At 51.6% G+C, this 24,253-nt stretch overlaps 1 protein-coding gene across 2 annotated transcripts in view; it reads right to left on the bottom strand.

Annotated features, from left to right (window-relative positions):
- LOC121350895 (ankyrin repeat and fibronectin type-III domain-containing protein 1-like) overlaps nt 1-15,922 on the bottom strand; it is a 240,033-nt gene extending 224,111 nt beyond the window's left edge. For both annotated transcript variants that reach the window (XM_041462667.1, XM_041462666.1), the window contains exons 1-2: nt 15,819-15,922; nt 11,185-11,319 (exon numbers count right to left, since the gene is read on the bottom strand). The gene's annotated coding sequence lies outside the window, so the exon portion shown is untranslated. The remainder of the gene's footprint in view (nt 1-11,184; nt 11,320-15,818) is intronic.
- Between the last annotated feature and the right edge of the window lie 8,331 nt (nt 15,923-24,253).

Genomic DNA, 24,253 nt, shown 5'->3' with positions numbered 1-24,253 from the left:
GGTGCCATGCAGACTGCGAGAGTCACAAGTGTGAGGCACCTGGCAGAGGTGACAGGGCCCTGCAATTCCCTGGCTGTGGAAGATCAGCCTTGCCCCTCTGCCAAGCGCTTCAAGATCTAAACCTGAAAAGCAGAGCAATAAAGGACCACAGGTAACACGAAACCTCAAGTTTCACCAAGCTCTCTTCCCAGGGAACTGCAAATATTTGCAGTGTTTTATCCAATATCCCTCTGTGTTTGCCCAGTGCCCAAAGATAAATGAACAGGTCACGTACACTTAAGATATAAAGATTTCATAAGACTTCAGCACAAACACCAGTGAGGCACTGTTGCCACAGGGAAACAATTGGCATCCATGAGCAGCCAGGGACCCAGAGTGCCGGTGCCACAGCAGGCTCTTGTGCCCACCTGTCACTGCCCCCTTGCCAGCCCCAGGGATGGGTGTTCAGATCACATTCACCAGTTTTTCCATGTCAATGCCCACTGTCCCCACAGCCCAGCAGAAGCCACCCCAGAGAACTGAGCCAGTATGGGCACAGCCATGGCTGGAGGTGAGTGCACTTTCAGGAGGTAAGATTTGCAGCAAGCACCTCTGGGAGCCCCTTCCAAAACCTCCCCAGATGCCAGATGACAGTATGTTCTTGAGCTTTTTGCTCTGAACGATGACACAAGGGGTTGTGACCCTCATGTTCAGTTTGTGTGGCAGCACCCCAGAGCCAGGTCTGTATCTCCACACAGGCAGGCAATCCATCACCAACAGCAAAATCTATTCCTTCTACATGCTCCTTTTTCTGCTCTGTTTCTCCTAGAAATGCTCCTGACCAATCCTAGCAGCCCAATTTCCAAGCTTTGGCTCCCTCTCCCCTACAGCCTGTTTTCAATCATGTGTTAAAAGGGCAAGTAATGCAGAAACAAATCTGCACTAAAGGTCAGCAGTTCCCCCCACCCCGCAAGGCTGAAGAAAAGCCCCTCTGGCTCCAGCAGAGCAGAGTCCCTGATCCAGCCCCAGCCATCTCTCCCTCCCCCATCCCAGGCCCAAAACAGCTGGGCAAGGCCAGGACCAGGTGAGTTACTGCCAGGAACTGGGTGCTACCAGCCCTTGTCATAGCCACACTGGGAGATGTCACTCCAGAACGTCATCATTACATTTCTGAATTGTTTCTCTGTTTTCCTGGACATTGTGAGCTCCCAAAACTGCTCAAAAGCATCACACCAGCACCAGCACTCTGTGCTGGTCCAGCCTCACCTCAAGTCCTGGGGGCAAGTTTTGGGTGCTGCAATATCAGAAGGACCTAAACAGGAAAACATCCAAAGAAGGGACATGAGGATGGTGAAGGGTCTGGAGGGCCATAGGAGGAGCAACTGAGGGCTTCTTCAGCCTGGAGGGGACTGAGGTCAGCCGTCATCATGGTCTGCAGCTTCCACTCAAGGGGACAGCTTCAATCTCTGCTCTCTGTAACCAGGGACAGAACCATGGAACAGCTGGAGCTGTGCCAGGGCAGGTTTAGGCTGGATATCAGGAAAGGTTCCTCCCCCAGAGGGTGCTGGGCACTGCCCAGGCTCCCCAGGAAATGGGCACAGCCCCAAGGCTGCCAGAGCTCCAGGAGTGCTTGGACAGCGCTGCCAGGGATGCCCAGGGAGGGATTGTTGGGGTGTCTGTGCAGGGCCAGGAGCTGGACTCATGATCCAGGATTGGATGATGTGCCCAGTCCATCTAGAGTGCTTTGTTGAAGAAGCAACTGCTATAGCAGCCCCTTCCAGCACCTCTTTCCCCCTTCTGCAAGACCTCCTCTGCTACACGAGCAGCAGCCATCACTGTCATTTCAGAGACAACTACTGACCATAAAGAGCAAGACCACTGCTGCCAACCTTTCTGCTTCTCCAAATCCCCCTTGTGGGCTGAGGAAATAAGCTCACCCTTAAGGCCTGCCCTTCCTCCCAGTAAATTTGCTCTTCCCAGACAGAAACCCCTCAATCCCAGGTAACACAGCTGCCAGATAGAGGCAGAAAACAGGAAAGCTGGATGGTGACCATGGTGAAGCCCCTGCCAGTCCCTGCTCTGTGAGATAAGGAGCTGGGAACTGCACAACCAAAGCTTCCCACCAGAGCAGGGGACTGCTGGGAGCCGGGCCATCGACACCAATCCGGAAGGGCAGGCTTGGATCTGGATTCAGAGACACCCGTGGGTCCCCACATCTTGGGAGCACACAGGGAAAGGAAGCTGGGCTATTTTCTCCCCCTTCTCAGAAGATTTGGCTTCATCTGAAGTCAGCCTCACAAGGTCAATGCTCTGGCAGGGACTGGGAAACTTCCGAGATAATGTCTGTTGTTTTAATTTTATAACATTGCAGGACTGGCTCAAATAGTAAGTCCAGTTGTTCTCCGGGTACTCAGCCCCCCAAGCTGGGGACAAGGAGCAGAATGAAGGTCCCATCAGTTCCAAAAGAGGAAAGAGTCAGCAAAATGCTGCGGCAGTCAGACAGCCACAAGTTTCTACAGCTGGATGGGATCCACCCAAGGGTGCTGAGGAAGGTGCTGGAAGAGCTCACTGAAGCACTTTCCATCATTTACCAGCAGTCCTGGCTCTCCCAGCTGCCTGGAGGTGCCAGTGTGATGCCCATCCACAGGAAGGGCTGGAAGAAGAATCTGGAAAAGTGCAGGACTGCCAGTGTGGCCTCGGTGCAGGGGAAGTTCATGGAGCAGATCATCTCAGGGCAATCACATGGCACGTTCAGGACAACCAGGGAATCAGGGCCAGCCAGCACAGGCTCAGGAAAGGCACAGCCTGCTTGAGCAACCTGACCTCCTTCTGTGCCAGGGTGATCCCTTCAGCTGATGGGTAAAAAAAGTGTGTGGATATGTCTACTGGACTTCAGTAAAGCCTTTGTTACCCACAGCATTCTCCTGGGGAAAGTGGCTGCTCCTGGCTTGGACAGGGGCACTGTTTGCTAGGTGAAAAATGGGCTGGAAGGCCAGGCCCAGAGGGTTGGGGAATGAAGCTCCATCCAGCTGGCAGCCAGTCACCAGTGGTGTTCCCCAGGGCTCAGTGATGGGGCTAGGTCTGTTCTAAATCTTTGACAAGCTGGCCAAGAGGGTCCAGGGCATTCTCAGACCACATGTGAGACCAATTTGGGCAGGTATTGATCTGCTGGAGGGTAAGAAGACTCTGCACAGGGATCTGGACAGGCTGCATCCATGAGCCCTGCATGAAGATCCAACAAGGCTCAGTGCCTGGTCCTGCACTTGGGTCACAACAGCCCCGTGGGATGCTCCGAGTCTGGAACACAGGGGCTGGAAGGTGCACAGTGGGGAAAGCCCAGGGGATGCTGGTCAAATGGTGCAGCTGAATGAGACAGGTATGCCCAAGTGGGCAAGAAGGACAGTGGTACCAGGCTTACACCAGCTCCAGTGTGGCCAGAGAGCCAGGGCAGTGACCATTTCCCTGCAGTGGGCACTGCCGAGGCACCGCCGGCCCTGGGGTCATGCGTGACCTGTCTGTGCTCCCTGGGTGTTGCAGCAGGGAGCCTTACAGAAGAAAAGACTGCCCAGGAAAGATGAAGCTCTGTTCAAACACACAACCACAAACCCAAATTACCAAAAGCATGCCCAAAGGCAAGCCCTCCAAAGGCAAGCCCAAAGCCACAAGATGAGTTTTGTCCCCAGAACTCACTCCAAGATGAAATAACACAGTATCTTGCACTAAACCTGTGGATCCTCCTGCCTTTCCCCCTTGGAGTGGCAGCAGCAGAGCCCCCTCAGTGCACACCCACACATAGAGACCAGACCAGCTTCACCACCCTTGTGGCTCGGGGTGTATTTGCACATTTTTATCATATTATGTATGCTTACCCAATTCATTTCACTACAATGGGAGAAGAGCTGGAAAGCTATATTAAGCTGCAGAGGCAAGAGTGTTTAAAAAAGATCAAAGGTCCATCATTTAAAATTAATTAATTCAAGTTTGAGCTATTAACATAAATTAAAAATTCAAACCACACACAAGAATATACCCCTTTCCAAGTAATTTTCAAGAACCTCTAGTGCTGCAAGATAAGGTAATGGCACATTCCATTAATTTGCAGGATGCACAGCAGTGGTTAACCTCCACTTAATTAGAACTAATTGTAATTTTGCAGGAATAGGGCAAGCACACATTGTAAGAGATCCTCTTGACATTACACATCACAGGGAGGGAATAGAGCTCTTTATGCTCCTTATGCCACCTCTCCCCCTCTCCCTACTCACACATTATCCATCTGGAGCCCCCCATACAGGCTCAGCTGGAAGAGCAGAGGCATTTCACACAGGGCCATGGCCACCAAGGCAATAGACAAAAGAAAGCATAGGATTTCACTTCCACAGCATCCCTGCTATGGGCAAAGGAAAGGCACATGGACACTTAAGCACCAGAGTCACTGGAGTAAGGGCTGCAGAGAGCTGAAGGACCAGCAGCCCATGTCAAATAACATGCAAAGAGCACGCAAAGTCATGGAGGAAAACCAGCACTGAGCCCTGCTGGAGTTGTGCCACACGTTACAAGGTGTGACACCTCGAGAGCATGTGGGGAGACCTAGCCTTGGACAGCCCTTCCAAGCAGCCTGTGCAGCAGGGTGAAACCCCCCTGCCCAGCTCCCTCCCACCCAACAAGGCTTGGAGCCAAACCTGCACCTGCCAGCGCCCCAGGGGAGCCAGGATCGGTCACAGCGTGAGCCCTCGGCTGCTCCACACACAGCCCTTCTGCTCTGCCCTTCCAAGCTCACTGCTCCCTGAGCACAATGTAAATCCCCTCCTCAGGAGCTTCACCCTGTCCTCACCCACCAAACCAGTCCTGGCCAGAAGCCAGCACTGAGTCAGAGCCTGAGAAGGCTCCTGGCACCATTGTGCACCGCCAGCTTCACCCCCAGCCCTGCTTGAGCCTTCCCCCACTGGCTCTGCCTCTTCCCCAGCCTGGCCCAGCTCCCAGAACAGCTCCATACACTTCTGGTCTAACCTATGCAAAAAAACCCACACTAAGGGATGGCCTCCAGCTCCATTAACCCAAATTGATGCAAACCATAATTCAAAGGGAGTTCAAGACATCCACCCTAAAATTTTTTAAATTTGCCTAAATCATCTTAAAAGACTCCAATTCCTGTTCTACCTGAAGCTTCTCTGCAAGTGGAAGGAATTGCTGCAGGGTCACAGGGGCTGCACTTCTTCCACCTGGGCCAAGGCCACCCCTGAAGCCTCCAGGAGCCATGGGGACACCCATGCCTGCCTTCCCCAGGGACTAACACCCACCTGAGACCCAAAGCACCAGCACAGCCTGTGTTCACAGGACACAGCTGGTTTCACTCAGACCCAGGGGAGGGAGAGGAAGGACCAGAGCCTGGAAACCAGAGACCCCTCTCTGTAGCAGCTATGTTGAAGCTGCCTTAGAAGGCGTTGGGATGAGATGACCTTTAAGGTCCGTTCCAAGCCAAACCAGTCTGTGGTTCTGTGAAGCACTGCCCTCCCCATGTGTGCACTGCACAGCAGCTGCCAGCCCAGGGACCGTGCCCTGCACACAGCACATGTGGCCCTTGGCTTTTTACTACCTTCAACCTGAACTCCTCACCCCCAGCCTAGCTAAGGACACCTCCTGCCACCACCAAGCCAAGCAAAGCAGTGACTTCATCACAGCTTCCTTCACCTAAATTGTCTCAGGAGACCCCGCTGCTGCTTTCCAGCGGGCGCAGCATCCTCCCCACGCAGCTGCACGCCCCCGCTTCCTTCCTCTGCACGGCCTCTGCCTCACATCCACCTCCCTCAGCCTGGCTTTAACCTCCAGCTCGCCTGAGTGCTCCAGGATAGCCAAACCAGTCAGGGACTGGGACCCCTCCCTGGGGTCCTCCTCTCCAGTGCTTCCACACACAACAAGGAGCTTCCAGAGGCTCCTCAGGGTCAATGGGGCTGCTCAAGAGCCAAGCTGAGCTCCTGGGGAGAACAGGCAAGGCAGCATCCTCACCAGCTCAAGTTCAAGCCCAAGAACAGGGAGCAGTAGCATCACCACTCTCTGCCCTGAGCTTAGAAACTTCTCTGAGGATCATGCAGAGGCACATTTGCATGCAAACCTCTCTGTTCATCCCCCAAAAAATGGGATGGCATCAGCATGCCAAGGTGGCGAAGCACATTCAGCCAGGGAAGAAAAATGCCTGCAACATTGACAAAAACCTGGAAATATTTTGGAAATACATGCTCTGAATCCCTTCATTCTGTTTTTCCATGAGGCACAGCAAAAAAAGGTGCCTGAAATAAATTTATTTAAAGCTTTTTGAAGCACCACGTTGCTCAGCCATCTCCACTAGACAGACACTCCCCAGCAAGCTGATGACATTCCTGAGGGTTCCCCTGGCTGTGGCCAGGGCCCAGCAAGTACAATTAAAGCAAACCTAGTTTAAAAACAATAGCACATTGCTTTCAGACTCATCTGGTCACTTTTACCGAGCCTGTGTTCCCAGCCCTAAGCTAATCTATCAATGAAAGCGTCTCCATTGATTTTGAGGGACTTCAGCTCAGCACACAAATTGCAACATCCACCTGCCCACTCACAGGCCAGCACGGCAGGCCAAAACTATTCTTGAGATCATGCTTTTGTCCTCAAAACACTCCCCATGTTTCAGCCAGGCCACTGTCTTTCACAGAGCCATGGAATGGTGGGAAGGGACCTTTAAGCCCATCTCATTCCACCCCCTGCCATGGCAGGGACATCTCCCACTACCCAGGTCACTCCAAGCCCCATCCAGCCTGGCCTTGGACACTGCGAGGGATCCAGGGGCAGCCACAGCTGCTCTGGGCACCCTGTGCCAGGGCCTGCCCACCCTGCCAGGGAACAATTCCTCCCCAATATCCCATCCAGCCCTGCCTTCTGGCAGTGGGAAGCCATTCCCTGGGTCCTGTCCCTCCATGCCTTGTCCCCAGTCCCTCTCCAGCTCTCCTGGAGCCCCTTTAGGCCCTGCAAGGGGCTCTGAGGTGTCCCTGGAGCTGTCTGTTCTCCAGACTGAGCATCCCCAGCTCTATCAGCACTTGGGATGCTCCTTAAGAGAGGAAGGGGCACAGTTTCAATCAACCCAAAACAGACCACGGCATCACACATGGCATCACACATGGTGTTTGTGACTTCATATTTTCTAAATTTTTAGGTTTGATAAGTTTGAACAGCTCTATTTCTCCCTTAATTGGTGCAATTGTTTTTAACCCTGCTCCTGGAGCCACGTTGCCATGGCTACCCCGCACAAGCCTGGGCGAGCGCGGTGTATTTTTAGAATTGCCAAAATACACATCTCTAACAGCTTTTCTGGACAGAGCTCTCCTCGTTCCATGACATAGGAATTAAGGGCATTCAATGGAATTAAAATGTGGGAAATTCAAAACAGATCAAGAGAGAGGCGCACAGTGCAGCCGGTGCATGGCTGGAGCCCCACGCACAGGGTGGTGCCTGGAGGCAGGGCTGGGGCACAGCTGGGGCTGCAGCCTCCCCAGGGCCACAGGACACCGAGGGACAGCAGAGTGACCCAGTGCTGCCATGGATGGACATGGGCTCTGAGGGTCAGCAAGGAAAAGCTGCTTAGGGCCCATCGGGTTGTGCCTTGGGAGAGCTGATGAGCCTGTGGAGAGCTCAAGGCTGGGGGACAGACAAGCATAGGTAGGTGACATTGTGGTGGGTGTCAATAGACCACCCAGGCAGGGGACATTGTGGGGGGTGTCAATAGACCACCTGCTCAGGGCACAGTAGTTGAGACATTCTGGCAAATGGTAGAGGTCCCATGTTTGCAGATCCTGATCCCCACAGGATTTCAACAACCCAAATATGTGCTGGAGGAACACCCCAGTGGGACTCAAGCAAGTCAGCTGGCTTCTGGGAAGCACTGGTGACAGCTCCCTAACACAGGAGAGAGGAGACAGCGGGTAGAGACACTGCTGGGCCTCACTACAAATGAGGAAGAACTGGTCAGGGATGCAAAGGCCTTGAGCAGTCTTGGCTGCAGTGCCCATGAAGTGGGGGGGACACTGATGGAGCAGCAGCCCCAGCAAGGCCCCTGTGAGCTCCTGACAAGTGACACTTCACTGGTCGTGGCCAGGCAGAAGGGCAAACCCTGAAGTGCAGAGGTCCAGCCCTCAGACTGCCCCAGCTCCAACACTCCTGGCACCCCTCCAAGAGAGTCACTGCCCAGCAGCAGCTCCCTCAGCTTGAGGGGAGAAAACACATCTGAGCTGAGCCAGAAGGAAATACGAGGAAGGAAATGGAAAGTATAGCAAAGATTAACACCATTTGTGCTGAAGTCAGCAAGTGGATTAAGGGGAGGGAAAGCTGGGAGCTCCAGCATAAAACTTGTCCTTTAGCAGGAATGAACCACTTAAAAAGAAACTGCTGAGCTGTGGCACTGTGAGGTGACCCAGGTTCCTGCAAGGACCCATCAAGGACAAGGGAGAGCACAACCAGAAGGAGGCCACGGTGCCAACAAGAGCCATTCCCTGCTCCAACTCTGCGATGCCACAGTTCTGCTGCGCCTGCACTGCACTCCCAGGGAGCTGCCAAGCAGATGCTGGAGAGGAACCAAAGAACCTTTCACCTCCAGCGTGGCTGGGATGGTTGAGCTCAGCCTGATTTTTGATCAGAAGCTGCACTCAGACTCAGTTCACAGGTACAGGACTAGTGAGAAAGACTGAGGGCACAGCAGGTCCTGTGGTTTCACAGCCCACCCTGAGCGAGGCACAGGAGAGGGTCTCCCTCACCACAGCTCTGCTCTTGCTGGGCAGCAGCTGCACATGCAAAAGCCACATGCACAACCATCACACCTGTAAGGGAAGGCACAGCCTGCTGACAGTCATTCCTCCTGAGCCAGGGCACCACCAGAGCAGTGGCTCTCAGGACCCTGTCCATCCATCCTGTCTCTTCAGGAACACACCAATGACATCAGGAAACACAAAACAAAAAATAAAGAGAAGATTCTAGAGGTGCAAATACCCAGGAGTGAATTTTCTGTTTTGTGGAGCAGCTGTATTGAGAGCTCCTGGGGTCTTGAAAATTTGCATAGAGTAGAGAAAATAATAGTTCAGAGAGATATTTGCATGCTGTAAGTCAAATAGGATCATAAACATAAAGACAACAGTAGAGTCCAAAGATGTTCCTGCTGCTAATGCCTCTCTGAATCCCCCTGCAGCCACTCTTTCCACAGGAGCCATGCTATGGACCATGACTGTTCCTGGCTGAAGCTGGGCTCTGCCAGCATCACTCCAGGGACACTGTGCAGCTGGAAAGATGCCCTCTCAAAAATCATCTGCACAATTCATTTCAGACTCAGAGCAGTCTGCCAGCAGCTCTAGTCATGCTGTCCCATCCCTTTCACAAGGACATGAGTAATTATTGAGCACTCCAGCTACTAAAACTGATTAGAGCAAAACAAACTAATTTTGTTGCAAGGCAATGCTGTGACCTCGTTAACGATGGTAGCAATGGGCTAACAATATTTCTCTCTTACACAGCGATGTCTTTCATTAGCGCTCAAGCTGTTTTGTAAAGGAGCTTAGTACATTCCTATAAACTCATTTGCATAGGAGGAAAACCAAGCCAACACCAGCATATCCAGAGGCTGTTCCCTGCGAAGCAATCTGGATTGAGAGCGTGGAGAAACAACACCCTGCAGCCAGGAACAATAACCCGGGGTGCAGGGCCGGTGTGGGGGCAACCCTCCCCTCCCTGCCTCTTCAAAGCTGGCACCAGGTCAAGCTGCTACATCCCAGCACGGCAGATGCCTGCCAGACCTGCACAAGCAGGTTTGCTCCTCCTCTACCACAAACCTACATCTCATCTCATCTTTGTGAATGAAGAGAACAACTCTGGGCATCCAAACTCACTGTGAAGGTCACACAGATTGGACACATTTCACACCACAGTTATTAACCTGTCTGTGTGTGGAGCTGACCAGCAGCTCCTTAAAGCTCTCACACCTCCCCTCTTATGAGGCTTTAGCCACTAAACAGAGCTACAGCTGCTCTCGAGTCAGTCTGATGTCCTGCACGAGGCACACCAACAAGGATCCTTCCCAAGAACTTCCATGAAGAGCCACCTTTTCAAATTATGTTTCGCCCTTTGTGTACTTACAGACATGCCAGGGACGTTCAGCATGTATCACCTTCAGAGCAAGCAGCCCCAGCAAGGGCATCTCTCCTCATGCCCAAGAAAGAGAAGCTTGGATCTGTCAGGTTTCAGGGCTAAAGCAGAGGGACTAGCCCCTGACTGACTCCCTGAGGGCCGGGACAAGGATCCTGCTGCTCCGGGAGCGCTGGGATCCCAGCGGGCAGCAGGAGGCAGATTGGGAAGCCAGCTGTGGCACAGGGAGGGCTTAAACACTTCTCACTCAGAATCACCTACAGTCAGGGCCTGATTGAACCCACCCGCTGTCACAGAGTCACCTGCTCACGGGGCTGTGCTTCAGCACCTCAGGCACTACACAGCTCCCACTCCAAGGCCAAGCCGAGATTTCCCCTACACTTGGAACAGCAGGGACAACAAGACCTCAAGATAGTGCTGACACATAACATCCCCATTCCCCAGCCTGTCTTTCCCCCTGCCCTGTAGCCAAAAGCCTCAGGGCACTTGCTAATCACTAATTAACAAGATCTTACAGCTCTGCTTTTGAAGAGGGCTGGGAAATCACTTCTTCCCCGCTCAGAGATAAGGAAAAGCCCTGCACAAAAGGAAATTATGCTCTTTGAGGTCCTCACTGGCTTGTCTGGAGTTCAGCAGCTCAACCCACCTGGCCTTGCAGGGCTGCAGCAGGAGTGCTGCAGCAGGAGTGCTGCCTGCACCTGCTGAGAGGTGATGGGGGTTTCTGGCCATGTGCCTTACAGTTCCCAGCCAAGGCTCACACACAGGCTAAATGCATGTAAAGAAAGGATTAGTACACTTACCCCTCTGCACTGTTAGAAAGGGATGTTTGTGCAGCAAAACAGCAAAGAGGTCCAATCTAAGAACCTCAATCACAGCCAGAGGGCAATCACTCTGCTCCCATTGAGCCAGCACAGCACTGTAAGGCGGGGAGCTTCACCTGAAAGCAGAGCTCACATCCCAGGGACTTCTGGGCACTCTTATGCAAGTCACACAATCTTAGCACTCCATGAAATATTAAAAGCAAGACAGACAGCTGCCCTGGCCTATTCTTACCACTTGCAGGCTGACGTGTGCGGGCAGTTCTCACAGGGTCACTCACAATGCCCCGAGAGACAAAGTCACCCTCTGCCAGCTCTGTGCTGCAGACACGAGCACGGAGCACCTCGAAGTGATGCCCCCAGATGCCTCCTGTAAACAAACACAGACCAAAACTGGGTGTTAGACTGGTTACATATGCCCAGCACTAGGCTGGATACTGGCACCACGTGACGTGCGGGCACACAAAGAGCATTCACCTGAATGTTCTATAACCATGGGGAAAATGGGCAAGTTCTCAGGACAAGTAGGTTTCTGCCTCTCTTTTGGAAGAAGGCCTATAAATGTTAACCCCAAAGCACCCAGAACAGGGACAGCCCAGCACTACATCCCTGGCAAGCTAGAAGAACAGCAAGGGGAGAGATGGCAGCTCAGAGGCAGCTGCCTCGGTGCACATAGAGCAACACTGGAGCTGCTAGAACTCTGCTCAGCACAGCAGGATCAGACCTCATTGCCACCACCAGTGGGAACAGCATCAGAGGAGCCCTGCAGAAGACCAAGCAGTTCTCAGCCTCCCTCATTTTAGCATTTCTTTTTTCCCTTACTTTCAGTTACTTTTAAGTCACTGAAATTCCTGTATAAGTCTAGAAGCCCTTGTGCCTTGGTGTCTCTCCAGGAGCTTCCAAGCCATCAAAAGGAAACAATTCTACCAAAGTCTCCCTGCTTCCCTTTTTAACTCCCTCTCATGCAGGCACCAAATCTCTGAGGCAGAGGAACTCAGCCCAGGACCTGAGCCTTGTTTCACACTAAATTTGGCCTGCCAGACATCCAAAAAAAAAAAAAAAATCACATCAGTCATTCTCCTTCAGAGCTGGTTTCTCAGCATGGAAAATTACATTTTCTACATGCAGCTAATGCATGAAAAGCTTTGAAAGGTCAAAAAATGAAGCCATCAATTTGTCACAAAAAGTAACTTCCTATTACAGCTGCTGAAAGCCTGGGCTCCTCAGTGCAAACACTCCACCTAGAGCCAGCTGTGCCAGCCCTGCTTGTCCAGGGCTGCCAGCACCAGCAGGTGACTCAGCAGTGCCACTACAGCCACCAAACATCAGCCACTGCTCTGAAGGGGACCCAAGCAGACTTCTGGTGGGATAGCCTCCACTGCTTGTGCAGGGGGTCTCAGCAGAGAGGACCCTCACTCCCAAAAAAAAAAAAAAAAAAAGGACCTGCGCTCTTGCATTGGCTTTCCTTTGGGCACCATCCTGGAGAGAGGTCACCCATGAGGTGATCCCAGCCAGCAACATCCTGTCCCTTTGTCCTTAGGGACAACACATGGCTGAGCAAAGCATGGGTGCAAGCACAAAGTGTGAAAGCACTGGGATGGCAGCAGAGCTCCAGACACACTGTCAACACTTCCTTCTAGAAGGGAAAGGAGCAAGGGAGCCTGAGCCACACAGGATCCCCTCCCATCCAGCAGCTGAAGGGGAGCAGAGACCACAGTAACTCGTTCCACCTGAGCAACAGCATCCAGCCCACCCAGAACTCTGCCCAGGACAATTCAGTGTCACTGAAATGGCACTGCTGTTCCCCTGCTGTGTCCATCCTCCAGCTCTGTGGTCATCTCTCATACCTTTTTGCATCCCCAAAAATAACCAAGCAGTGCCAGCCAAGGCAGGATTTGGTCTCACAGGTAAGTGAGAGACTCCTGCAGCTGAGCAGGACAGGCATGGAATACAGGAATGCAGCAACAGGATCTTGAGGCTGCCCAGGGCCAGGAGCCACAGGGGTTGGCACTCATCCCCTCCTGCCTTAGGGCTGCAGCAAACAGGCTGTGGCATTCCAAAGAGCCTCAGTAGGACACTGCATCCCTCACCTGCCACAGCTCACCACAGAGATGGCATTCAACATCTCAGCTTTAGAGCTGGGAAAAACCTGAAGCAAGCTGGAAGGGGAGTGCAAGACCAGCCTGGAGAGGATGCAGGCTGCAAGGAGCAGAAACTCCACGCCAAGCTGAGCACAGCTCCAGCCCTCACTGCCATCCTGGTGCTGGGAAAGCTGCCAACACACATTTCTCCTTTTGGGACAGAAACAGCCCCACAGGGAGCAGCTGCCCAGCACTGCTGCACCTGAGAGCAGCCAGGCCCTGCCAGGAGTGCCCCAAGGCTGTCCCCATGTCCTTGCCAGCTCCCACTGCTAGGAGCCAGGACAGACAGGGCTCTTGGCTACACTCTGGCTCAGCTTCCCCACCAGTGGCATCCTCTGCAGCTCTGCCTCTAGACACTGCCTGGGACACCCCAGGCACTCTGCTGCTGGCTCCAGACACACAGGCTCTGCCCCAGCCCTCCTCCTGTGCCATTCCCAATGCCAGCACTGCTGCACATGGATGGCAGGGACGGGAATTTCTGCAGCTGAGCTCTGTACAAACGGGGATCATGTGCCCTCTTACCTTAGAGACGACAAGAAGAGTGTTTGCTCTTAAGTTATGACTCGCTGGAGGAAAGGGCTGAGAATTGACACTCCCATTGCCATAATGACCACCATGCTGGAGAGAACATCTGACCCCTCTCTGACCACTGCTCTAATCATCCTGGAGGAGCACACAGGATGTAGTCACCGAGTTCTCTTCCAGATGAACACCCCAAGCTGCACATGAACACCACAGCAGGTGTCACTGGAGAAAGTTGTGATAGCCCCTGGTACTGCACAAGGATGGAGATGCCTCATCCCAATCTCTTTCTGTTCTCCAGGAAGAGACACCCAGATGACATGGCCTTCTCTGCAGGGCTCTGGCTCTTTGGGGAACAACCTCACCAATGGCATTTGCCTTCCCTACAGCGGGAAAGACCATCCGAGACTGACACAGCTCCAGGGTGCAAACAGGAATGGACTGTAGGTTCCCTGGGCTGGGAATCATCTAAACAACTGTTGTCAGCATAAAAACAGATGTGGATTTTCACTTAGCAGAAGGGGAGCAGGAAGGTCTCAACTCATCTAATTAATTCATCCAACTATTATGATAAATATAAACTTTTATATAACTTATATAAAAAAACTAAATTTATAACCAAAATATAACTTTAGATGAGACAAGTCACTTTTTAAAAGAGTTATCCATGAAGCCCAGCTTTGCTGAGGTGAAAGCTCTAAAAGTCAACTTTCAGGTACCCAGGGAGAGGCTGGGATATGACATTTCCCACTTCTATTTCAGGGAAGAAAACACCATTATTCAGCAAGTTCTGAACTTCTCAAAATGCAGGACAATTTCCAGGGACCACATGGGAGTTCTCAGTGCCACAATAAAATTAATTCAGGGAAATAAAGCAGAACAGCCAACCCCAGAGCATGATACCATTGGAGACAGACCAGGCTTAAGAAGCACAAAGGAAATTTCCCTGGGTTTAAATATTTTTGAGGTTACTGTTTTACAGGTAAAGTATTTATGATAAAGAAGGAAGACAAATTGCCCCCTCCTTATTTCACTGCTGGAATTGCCAGCTAAGAGCAAAAACAGTGCCCTTAGGAAGAAGGTAACAAGGAAAAGTGAGTTCCTGAGCACCACACTGCACCATCCCCTTTTGGAGGGAAATACATGAGAAAGCTGAGCATAAGACAAACACAAACTGGTCCTTCACTTGCAGATGTTCCAGTGGTGTAAACATGCATCCAGCCAACCCAAGGACCAACCCCAACTTGCTCATCCCCATGTTGAAGCATCCTGCTGACCCCAGGCCTCAGGAATCATTGCCCAGCACTCACCTCCTCTGTGTTTATTTCTATAAAACACACACAACTTGTTGCACATATTCAAGAATAAACTGTTCAGGGAGCACATCTGCACATACTGTATTCTCAGGGAAGCAATTTCTGCTGGTTTGGCTGGCTGAGCTTCAATGTCACCTGCACGAGAAATTTCCCTGTTCCCCCATTCTCAGACAAACCTGAAGAAATCCAGCTTTCACCAACAGAGGAGAAAAATCGAGGCTGCTCCACACAGTGACAATCCATGGCTGCAGGAGCCAGGACACCAGCCAGCAGGCTGGGAAGCAAACAGCCCGCTGCCAGCATCGCCTCTTCCCTGGAGAGCACATATTCTACGGAAATCTCGAAACTAAAGGAGAAAAGCCCTAGTGATTGAATGAATCCTGCCAGATGAGGAAGCCTCTGGGCACACAACATAGACCGGGACTAGTGTGGGAACCGCTGGTCAAAAGGGCAAATATCCTCCGGAACCAAGGCAGCAACAGAGACAGCGAAATCGTCCTTTAAAGTGAAAACCTGCTAAGGAAAAGAGGCGCTGGCGGCAGAGCAGCGCCGGCCCCCACCGCGCTCCAGGGCAGCACCGCCAGGCAGGCTCTATTCACGCGAAAGGACTGAAATCGAACAGCAAAACAGCATTGCAAGAGCATGAAGTAATCCCACCCCTGCAGTTCGTGTTTTCCTACCCAATTAGCTACTCCAAGTGTAAGACAGGAAAGGAAAAAAAAAAAATTTAAACGTGCTGCAAAGCCAGGAGATATTTTGCAACTCCCGGACTCCGGCAGCAGAGCCCTGCACTCCCAACAGCCGCGGGCGAGGCGGGGGGACCCACGAGGAAGGGAGGAGAGGGGGGGGAAAGGGAGGAGAAGAGGGAAGAAGGGGAGAAGCCCGCTCACTTGCTCCGCCGTCCCTCGGGCCCGTCCCGCGGCGCAGCCGGACCGCACGCCCGGGATGCAGCCCCGCTGCCGCCGGCAGGGAGGGCAACGGGCTCCGGCCGGACCCGGGGGAGGAAGCGGGCGATGGGGGCGGCCCCGGAGCCACCCCCGCCCGCCGCACAGCCCGGCCCAGCCCGCCCCGCCCCGGGATGCTCGGCGGCCGAAGGGACGGGATGGAGCTGCCCGGGCCGGGAGCGCCAGCCCTGCGTGTCCCCGGGCTTACCCTGGCTCAGACGGGACGGGAACTCGCTGCTCCGTTACAGTTCGTTCCCGAGTTTAACAAAACCGCTTTGAAATCACTGATTAGAGCGCTGGGAACGAGCACAGGGAGCAGCAAAGCCCCCCGAGGCTGCTGGAGGGCAGGGGAAGTGCTGGGAGCTGCTCCGAACCGCGCTGGGCACGGGCACAGGGCAGCCCCTCCGCACGCCGCCCGCACCTCCCGCTGGAAATCGTCCTGTGGCTTTTCTTAGTTCTTAAGTGGTTTTAACCTCAGAGTCTGGAGACATCTGCTAGAGCAGGATGCCTGGAGAAAGTGAAACGCCGTCCCAGGCTGGGTGTTGATTTCAAACGGCGCAAACCCTCAATGCTCGTGAAGAGCGGCAGGATGCTGCGGGCTGCAGGCAGGACACACACTGCTCCGCGAGCTCACGTGTGAGGTCTCCTCGCATCAAAGCACGGAGCTTGACCCGCACTTTTGATGGCTCGGGGATTCCTGCTACCCTAAGAGAAACCAGAGGATCAAGGAGTAACACTGCTTTGCCATCACTACAAACTCCTCTTTGACTGGCTGCTCCTCCCTGAGCTGCCTCCATCCCTGCTAATCATTTAATTTCTCCTCCACGGCTTGTCCTGCTTTCCACTGGTGATACAGCTGGAGCCAGCAAATGCTTCCCAGCTGGAGCCTGCAGCCCCAGCCCCTGCACCCCTCTGCCAGCTGCCTGCAGGCACCTGCAGCTCCCACCCACCTTCACCTGCAGCTCTGACCCACCTTCACCTGCAGCTCCAACCCACCTGTAGCCCCAACCCTGCAACACCACCAAATGCACTGAGGCCAGGGAGTGCAGACAGCTCTGATGGGTTTAGGGAAGCGCTTTTGTGCACCCCTGTGTGCTGGGGCTGCACACCCCTGTGTGCCAGTCATGGGGATCAGCTCCATCACCTGCCCCAATGACAGACCCCTGCCACCACCACTTCCCTGCAGCTCCGTGCTGCAGTGCAGAACAGTGAGCTGCAGGTTGCTCTCTGTTCCTGCTGTGTTGCCCCAGACCTATGCACAGAGATGCAGATGGAAGCAGGGTCAGGGCCTCTTTGTGCAGACTCACCAGCCAGCCCAAAAATTGGTTTTGTCCATTGTCTGGGGCTAGATAGGGTTTTCTCAGTGATGCCCAGCTGCATGGGCAGTGCAGGGTGGGCTGGAAACCATGAGAGGTTATGGACATAATGGTCCCCTGGTGTTAAGTCCGGAACACACTATATACACCTGTGTTAAATTCAGGCAGGGAACTGCCTGTATTTCCATGCTCTTCCCATTGGTATTTTGTGCACATCCACCTGCCATGCTGCAGAACCACAGAGCATTTAATTTCAGTTAAAAAATTCTAACACTCACACTGTGGTGATTCGTATCAGCTGCCTCTGCTGCCAGCCCAAGGTTTATGTGACTGCCTCTCATTAGCACGATTCAGAGGTTAAGGCTTCTGGGATTTACCAGTAGAGATAAATGTGCTGATGGGCAGCCCAAGGAGCAAAAACCTCTGTGAAACCCTGTGTTAACATTAAGCTTTTTACTGGGAATAGCTGGGCCTCATCAGTCTGTCTCTGAAACAGCATCACCCTCTTTCTTCACGTTTGCTAAAGAATAAGCACAGAGAGCAAAATACATGAGTTAATGAGGGGAAAATATACTGTGGGATGAAGAAAGAGACACCACAGTGAAATGGTTGGCTAAGAATGGCAAATGCATTTTTCTGTGTGTGATTAGGCAGAAAAAATCTTATGAAAGGCCCCTGTCTGGCAGAGGACCTGTGACATACACTGAGCTCCCAAGCTGAAACGCTTTGAGGCATGCTCTGAATAAGGAAGGAAAAATGCTTTCCCTCTCAGTCAAGAGCACCTTGATGCAAAGCATCAGCACCGAGAGAGAGCTGGTGGGGTGGAAGAGGCTCCTCGCAGGGGCTCGGGTTGAGCAGCTGCTCTGAGGAGGCTGAGCCTGAGCCTCCACAGTGCACAGAGTGCAGGTGCTGACCCACACACAACTAATGGTCACAGGGGTAAAGAGGAGGGGGCTGAAAGGCTTTTGTGGGAGCATTTCCCAGCCCCAGGGACATGCTCTGCTCCCATTAGAGCAAAGTGCAGGTGCTGCTTCTCTGCAGGGACTCTGCCCCAAGCACTCCTAATGCTGCAGGGCCATGGGGAGGAGGATGTCATGAGGGGAATGGTACTGGGCACCCCCAGTACTGCCCAGTCTGGAGGTCCAGAATGTGCATTTCCTGAAGGCCAAGCAATGCACAGGTCTCAAGACAAGTGAAAGGAAACAAGGAGTGCCGATGGGCTTTTCAGCTTCATTGATTTTAGATTACATCAAATATTCCTACTCAATGAATATTCCTTTTTAATAGGAACACAGAGATGCTTTGAGGGCTGGTGACCGTCACCTACAAAGCCAGGCTGAGATCTGGGCTATTATCCTGGAGAAGAGAAGGTTCCAGGAGACCTTAGAGCCCCTTTCAGTGCCTAAAGGGGCTGCAAGGGAGCTGGACAGGGACTTTGGACAAGGCCCTGGAGTGCCAGGACAAGGGGGAATGATAGAGGACAGGATTAGATGGGATACTGGGAAGGAATTGTTCCCTGTGAGGGTGGGCAGGCCCTGCACAGGGTGCCCAGAACAGCTGTGGCTGCCTCTGGATCCCTGGAAGGGCCCAGGGCCAGGCTGGATGGGCCTTGAAGCAACCTGGGATGGTGGAAGGTGTCCCTGGACATGGCAGGGGCTGGAACTGGATGAACTTTCAGGTCTCTTCCAACTCAAACCATTCCATAAAGGGGCTGCAAGGGAGCTGGACAGGGACTTTGGACAAGGCCCTGGAGTGCCAGGACAAGGGGGAATGATAGAGGACAGAATTAGATGGGATACTGGGAAGGAATTGTTCCCTGTGAGGGTGGGCAGGCCCTGCACAGGGCGCCCAGAACAGCTGTGGCTCCCTCTGGATCCCTGGAAGGGCCCAGGGCCAGGCTGGATGGGCCTTGAAGCAACCTGGGATGGTGGAAGGTGTCCCTGGACATGGCAGGGGCTGGAACTGGATGAACTTTCAGGTCTCTTCCAACTCAAACCATTCCATGATCCCATGAGTCATCACTCTGTCTTCATAGGGAGTACAGGCTGCTGCAAAGGGCTGACATGGTGTCATGAGCATCCTCCCTGCAGTCAGTGACTGGCCAGTCATGGCTGGCTTCCCTTCCCTTCTCCTGTGCAGGCTAAACCCCACACGTCTGCTGTGGGGTGGCTGTGGGGGATGTCAGACCCAGCCAGTGAGGGCTCACGTGGCCGTGGCTGACCACAAATCAGGGCTAATTGGGATGTAGATGTTGGGGGGTCAGTTGAGCCAACCCCCCTTGGAGCAGCAAGCTGGTCTGCAGTTGGGATTCTTCCACTATGTGAGGCTGCTGTCTCAGATGAGATTGGGGACCCTCACCTCATTGGGGTAACCCAGCTCATTCTGAGTTACTCTTCTAAACCTTAAGAAATCTGAAGTCATTCGAGTAGAACCAATTCCACTGGACATCGTGAATCTGTATTCAAATGCTGATGCAGCTTAATTGGCTTAATTTATTGAATTGGTTTAATAAAACCAGTTAATCTGGTTTAACTGGTATATAAAATAAATCTCATTTGAATATATTATGTGTTTCAATTTTACAAGCCTCCACAACACTCCCTCATCACACTATTTTTATTTTAAATTGATTCTTCAGACAGTTGGACAAAGTGGGTCTTAACCTCCCTCCAGGCAGCTCTAAATCTGCCATGGAACAGTGGGTTACCACAAAAATGAACTATAATTAACACTGAACATCTTTCCAGTCCTCTACAAGCTTATGAAGAGCAATGATTCCAGAGTGGCAGGGCAGCCTCATGGACAAGTCTTCTGGAGTGAGTTGCTTTTCCAGAGTCAAGACACCAGCTGTGCTTTAAAGTGCCTGTCTGTGTGGTGCGTGAGGCTGACAACACCAACACTGGCATTGCACCCCCGAGGCCAAACCCCTTCCTGGCAGTTCAGCTCCAAGGAACCTGGTGCAGGTGCACTCCTGTTTATCTATCCTGCTTCAAACATGGTATTGGTTACCCTGGCCAGGGGCTGCAGATGAGACATTGACAAACCCCCCTGAAACACACCTGCTTCACTTCTGGGACACTTTCTGTGCTTTATCTTCTGCTCATCAGTGACTGCACCTTTCCTCTGGCTTACAGGAAGGGCTCCTTCCTATAAATTATGTTTATGTTTGTGTCTATAAAGCATATAAACCATGTTTATGTTTATGTTGTCTATGGTTTGAGACCCAGCTACAAAACCTTGTCTAACTCCTCTCCTAATTCACAGGCTTCCAGTTCAGACACAGCTAACGAGCAGGATTTATAATGAAGGTAGCTCCTAATGAGCTGACACAAGATGCAGTGTTGGATCATACTTGCTTTGATCAAAGCCCTGTGCTTTCTGGTTGGAGAGCATAATTAACAACAATTTCTAAAAAGTCAAGTTTGGGTTGATTAAAAACGCCATCTGACAGCTCCAGAGTGTTGCAATGTCTCATGATCTGCTGTGCAGATACAGCATAAGCTCGGCATGGTGTCCCTTCCCCCCAGGCAGAAAGGCTTTTGTTCCTTTCCCAGCAGGCTCAATCCCTTGGGTTTGCAGGGTGATGGATCTGCCCCAGGAGCACTCTCATGGCTATGGGACCATCCCTCTGTGGGCAGCAGGCACTCAAGGTTGCAGAGAGGTCTGCACATCTGGTGCATCCCCACATCTGGTGGGGATGGAGGGGTGTGATGCCATCAGCAGCAAAGTGGAGAGCCTGCTCCAAGAAAGCAGACAGTCCTTATAGTGGCTTGGGAGATTCCTGCCTCAGAGGAAGAGAAATGAAAGCAATGAGAGCTGCTGAATCCTTTTCAATCTTCAATACAACCATGTCAAGGCAGTTCTTTGGGCCTGAACTCTTGAGTTTCTTGCCAGGACACAGACTGCCATGTTATGTCCAAGCCATTAACTCCTGGGGTTTACTCCTGCCCCCAGCAAGACACAGGGGCTTAATCCCCACTTTCTGGACTCCCATTTCACCTCCCATTTCCTGTTAAACTCTTCAACCATCTGAGATCTAGAATACACTAACAGAGACGTTTGACCAAACAGTCCCCAACCACAGCCCGTGCAACAAATTTCTGAGCACATCACTGACACGTCCCATGCCTGTCAGGGAGAGAGAGCCACTGGAGAAAATCACAGGCACCTGAAAGCACCACTCTGTCCATCTGTTCTGCTTCAGGAAAAGAGCCATGGCCTTGGCCAGTCCCCTCCTGCCTTCAGCTCCCACTAAAGCTTATTTCACCTGACACAAGAAAATTCTTCATTCCTAGTTTCTAGAACTTCTCTCCCACTCTGTCCACACCCTGCTCCAGCCTGCAGGAGAGCAAGAGTCTTCTGCCAGGTGATTTCATTGTCAGGGGAACATGTTCCCTACAAACCACATCACCAGTCACAATTAGTTCCTTATCCTGAGCTTTTGAATCTGAATGGAGGCTATGGCCACTCAACCCTTGTAGTAAGAAAACTACAGAACATCTTTGTCAGCTCAAATTAGAGATAAAAACTGAAAACAAAGGCGGTAAAACACCTTCCTGGTATCTGATCTAGTGAGTGGCATCCCTGCCCATGGCAGGGCAGGGCTGGAACAAGATGAAATTTAAGGTCCCTTCCAGACGAAGGCATCCTGTGATTGCAGATAAAGTACAGGAGGATGTTTTGGAGGCATCAGGGTCTCTGAGACCTTCTCAGCCACCCCATCAACAGCTCTGCACTGATTCTTACACTCCCTTCACCTTACAGGAGCTGGACCAGACCCTTCCTCATTCAGGCCAAAGTTGGATTCAGCCCTAATCAAGATAAAAACCCATCTCACAGGGAATTCACCTTGTATTTTTACAGATGGATGTGATGTGATGCAGATCCCATGATGCTTTCTGGAATGAGGTATCTGATTTATTATGATGGAAATAAAACCTCTTCAAAGATGCTGTGGTTTTCCAGTCTTAGGCAGGACAAACTGCCTGGGGAAATCAGGAAGTTATAGAAGAGGATCTCCATGGCTGGCCTATCTTAAAAAAGCTGATTTATAAAAGCCATAGGTGCTGATTAGGACACATCACCTCTGATGGCTCATATCAGTCCTTGCTTCAAAACACAGAGGAGAACTGAAGCAACTTTTTCCTGTGCAGGATGATCTGGCTCCCTGCTGGGAACCAACAACCACCTCTGCTGATGGCTGAGTTTCTGGTTTTGGGTCAGACAGAAACTCAAGCACTCGGTGGAGATGCTATCAGAGTGTGGAGCTGCTCAAGAGATGGAGAGCTCCTGCCTTGGGCAGATTACATGGTATAGAAACAATGACCCTTCCTAGATGATCTAGGTGCCCACCACTAATATTTTTTTCAATAGATGAGGCATTAAAATGCTGATACAAGAAAGGAATTTTTATTTCTATGGCACCAAAAACCAATGGGGATTTTTTTTCCCTGTAAAAATCTGAGATCTGGACCTGTCTGATAGCATTGACATTCTCCATAAGGATGAGAAGTAGAAAGTGATTTTAGTAAAAATATCACTAGTGAAGGAAAGGATGAGTTAGATGTGAGTTAGAAACTGAGTGTGAGATAGTAGAAATCAGAAAAGTAGAAATCAGAAGCCTTTCCAGAGATAACATGCATGTGTTTGCACATCGAGATTGCTGTATATGAAAGACTTCTACTCGGTTTCGGCTGAATGCCCTCAGAGAGATGCAAAATGGACAGCTGAATTTGTAAGTGAATTTCAAATGCTCTGAAAAACTCCATCTTAGGTCTTAAATCAAGTTCAGGAGTAATGAAAATGAGGTTTCCAGCACATGAAGACCTGCAGTAATTTTTGAATTCTAGAGGAGGAAGATGAAACTGAATAAAGAAAAACAAGCTCAATTCTGAGCTTGATTGCTGCCCACAGGGAACAGGATGGAGCTCATCAAATGCTCTTACCTGTGCAATAGATGATGTGATGCCCTGGAGCTGAAAGGTCTTGTCTGAGACCAGCAGCAAAGATAAAGATGATGCTAATCTGCATTGATTAATCAGTTTAATCTGGCAGTGATGTCTGCAGAAATTTAGATACCTTTCCTCCACCTGATGCAGTCTTCTCCATCATCAGCTATCACGTATCATTTGACTTAATCAGTTTTGTGCAGAAGACTGAGACAGTGTCAAGTGCTTTAGTAAAATCTAAATATATTACTGCAATCTCTTCTAGCATCAGTCACCACACCCCAGACTCACAGCTGACAATTCCCTTCTCATCTAACTCCTAATTATGAACTAAATAGGGAAAATAATAAAATACAGGAAGGAGAAGCAATCAATAAAGCCATGGAGAAGCAATCATAAAGCTTATTGTCCTTTCTTTGATAGCAGCAAGGCCCTGTGGACACTGACTGTGGATCTCTCTACATGGATACAGGAGCATCCAGAGGTTTTTCTTTCTCAGTCTTTGCTCCTTTCCAGTTAGCACTGAAGCAGATTTATCTGTACAGTTACTGCCAGCTCACTTCTCTCCTGTGCCTTTGCACCACATGGTTTTCCAAACTTCTGGACTTTCACTGGTTTTAATTTTCTGCACCACAGGACCACGTCCGCCAGGACCACGCACGGTCCCATCAGGCCCTGCTCACACGGCACAGGGATCAGGCATCTGCTCCTTCAGCAGGCAGCTGGCACCTGCGCAGCAGCCAGAAGGAGCTCCTGCTGCCGTGCCCAGTTTGACCAGTTGCTGCCAGTGGGCAGAAAGGGCCATGGGGCCATGGGAAGATGCCTGCAGAGCTGGCAGAGGCAGTGGGACAGCGTGGTGGTCAGGCTGAGCCCACCTGTGCTCTGCTCCACCTCCTGCACAGACACCTCTCAAACGACCCTTACTGTGCTGGCCCAAAATGTCCTGAGATGGGAAATCTAGGCCATGTCAAAGTTAAAGGCTTGCTGTTCTTTTCTTCAGGTAGAAGACAAACATTTGGGAACAGATGTGAATGTGTTTGAGTCTTGCCTTGCCTCCCCAAAGTGTGCATGCCCCATGTTTGAACTTTCTCCAAGAAGCAGCCAGCAGTGTTTTAGC

The sequence above is a fragment of the Pyrgilauda ruficollis genome, unplaced genomic scaffold (assembly GCF_017590135.1).
Source record: "Pyrgilauda ruficollis isolate IOZ18807 unplaced genomic scaffold, ASM1759013v1 scaffold16, whole genome shotgun sequence".
In the NCBI taxonomy this organism is placed as follows: domain Eukaryota; kingdom Metazoa; phylum Chordata; class Aves; order Passeriformes; family Passeridae; genus Pyrgilauda; species Pyrgilauda ruficollis.
This window is presented reverse-complemented; position numbering and strand designations above follow the sequence as displayed.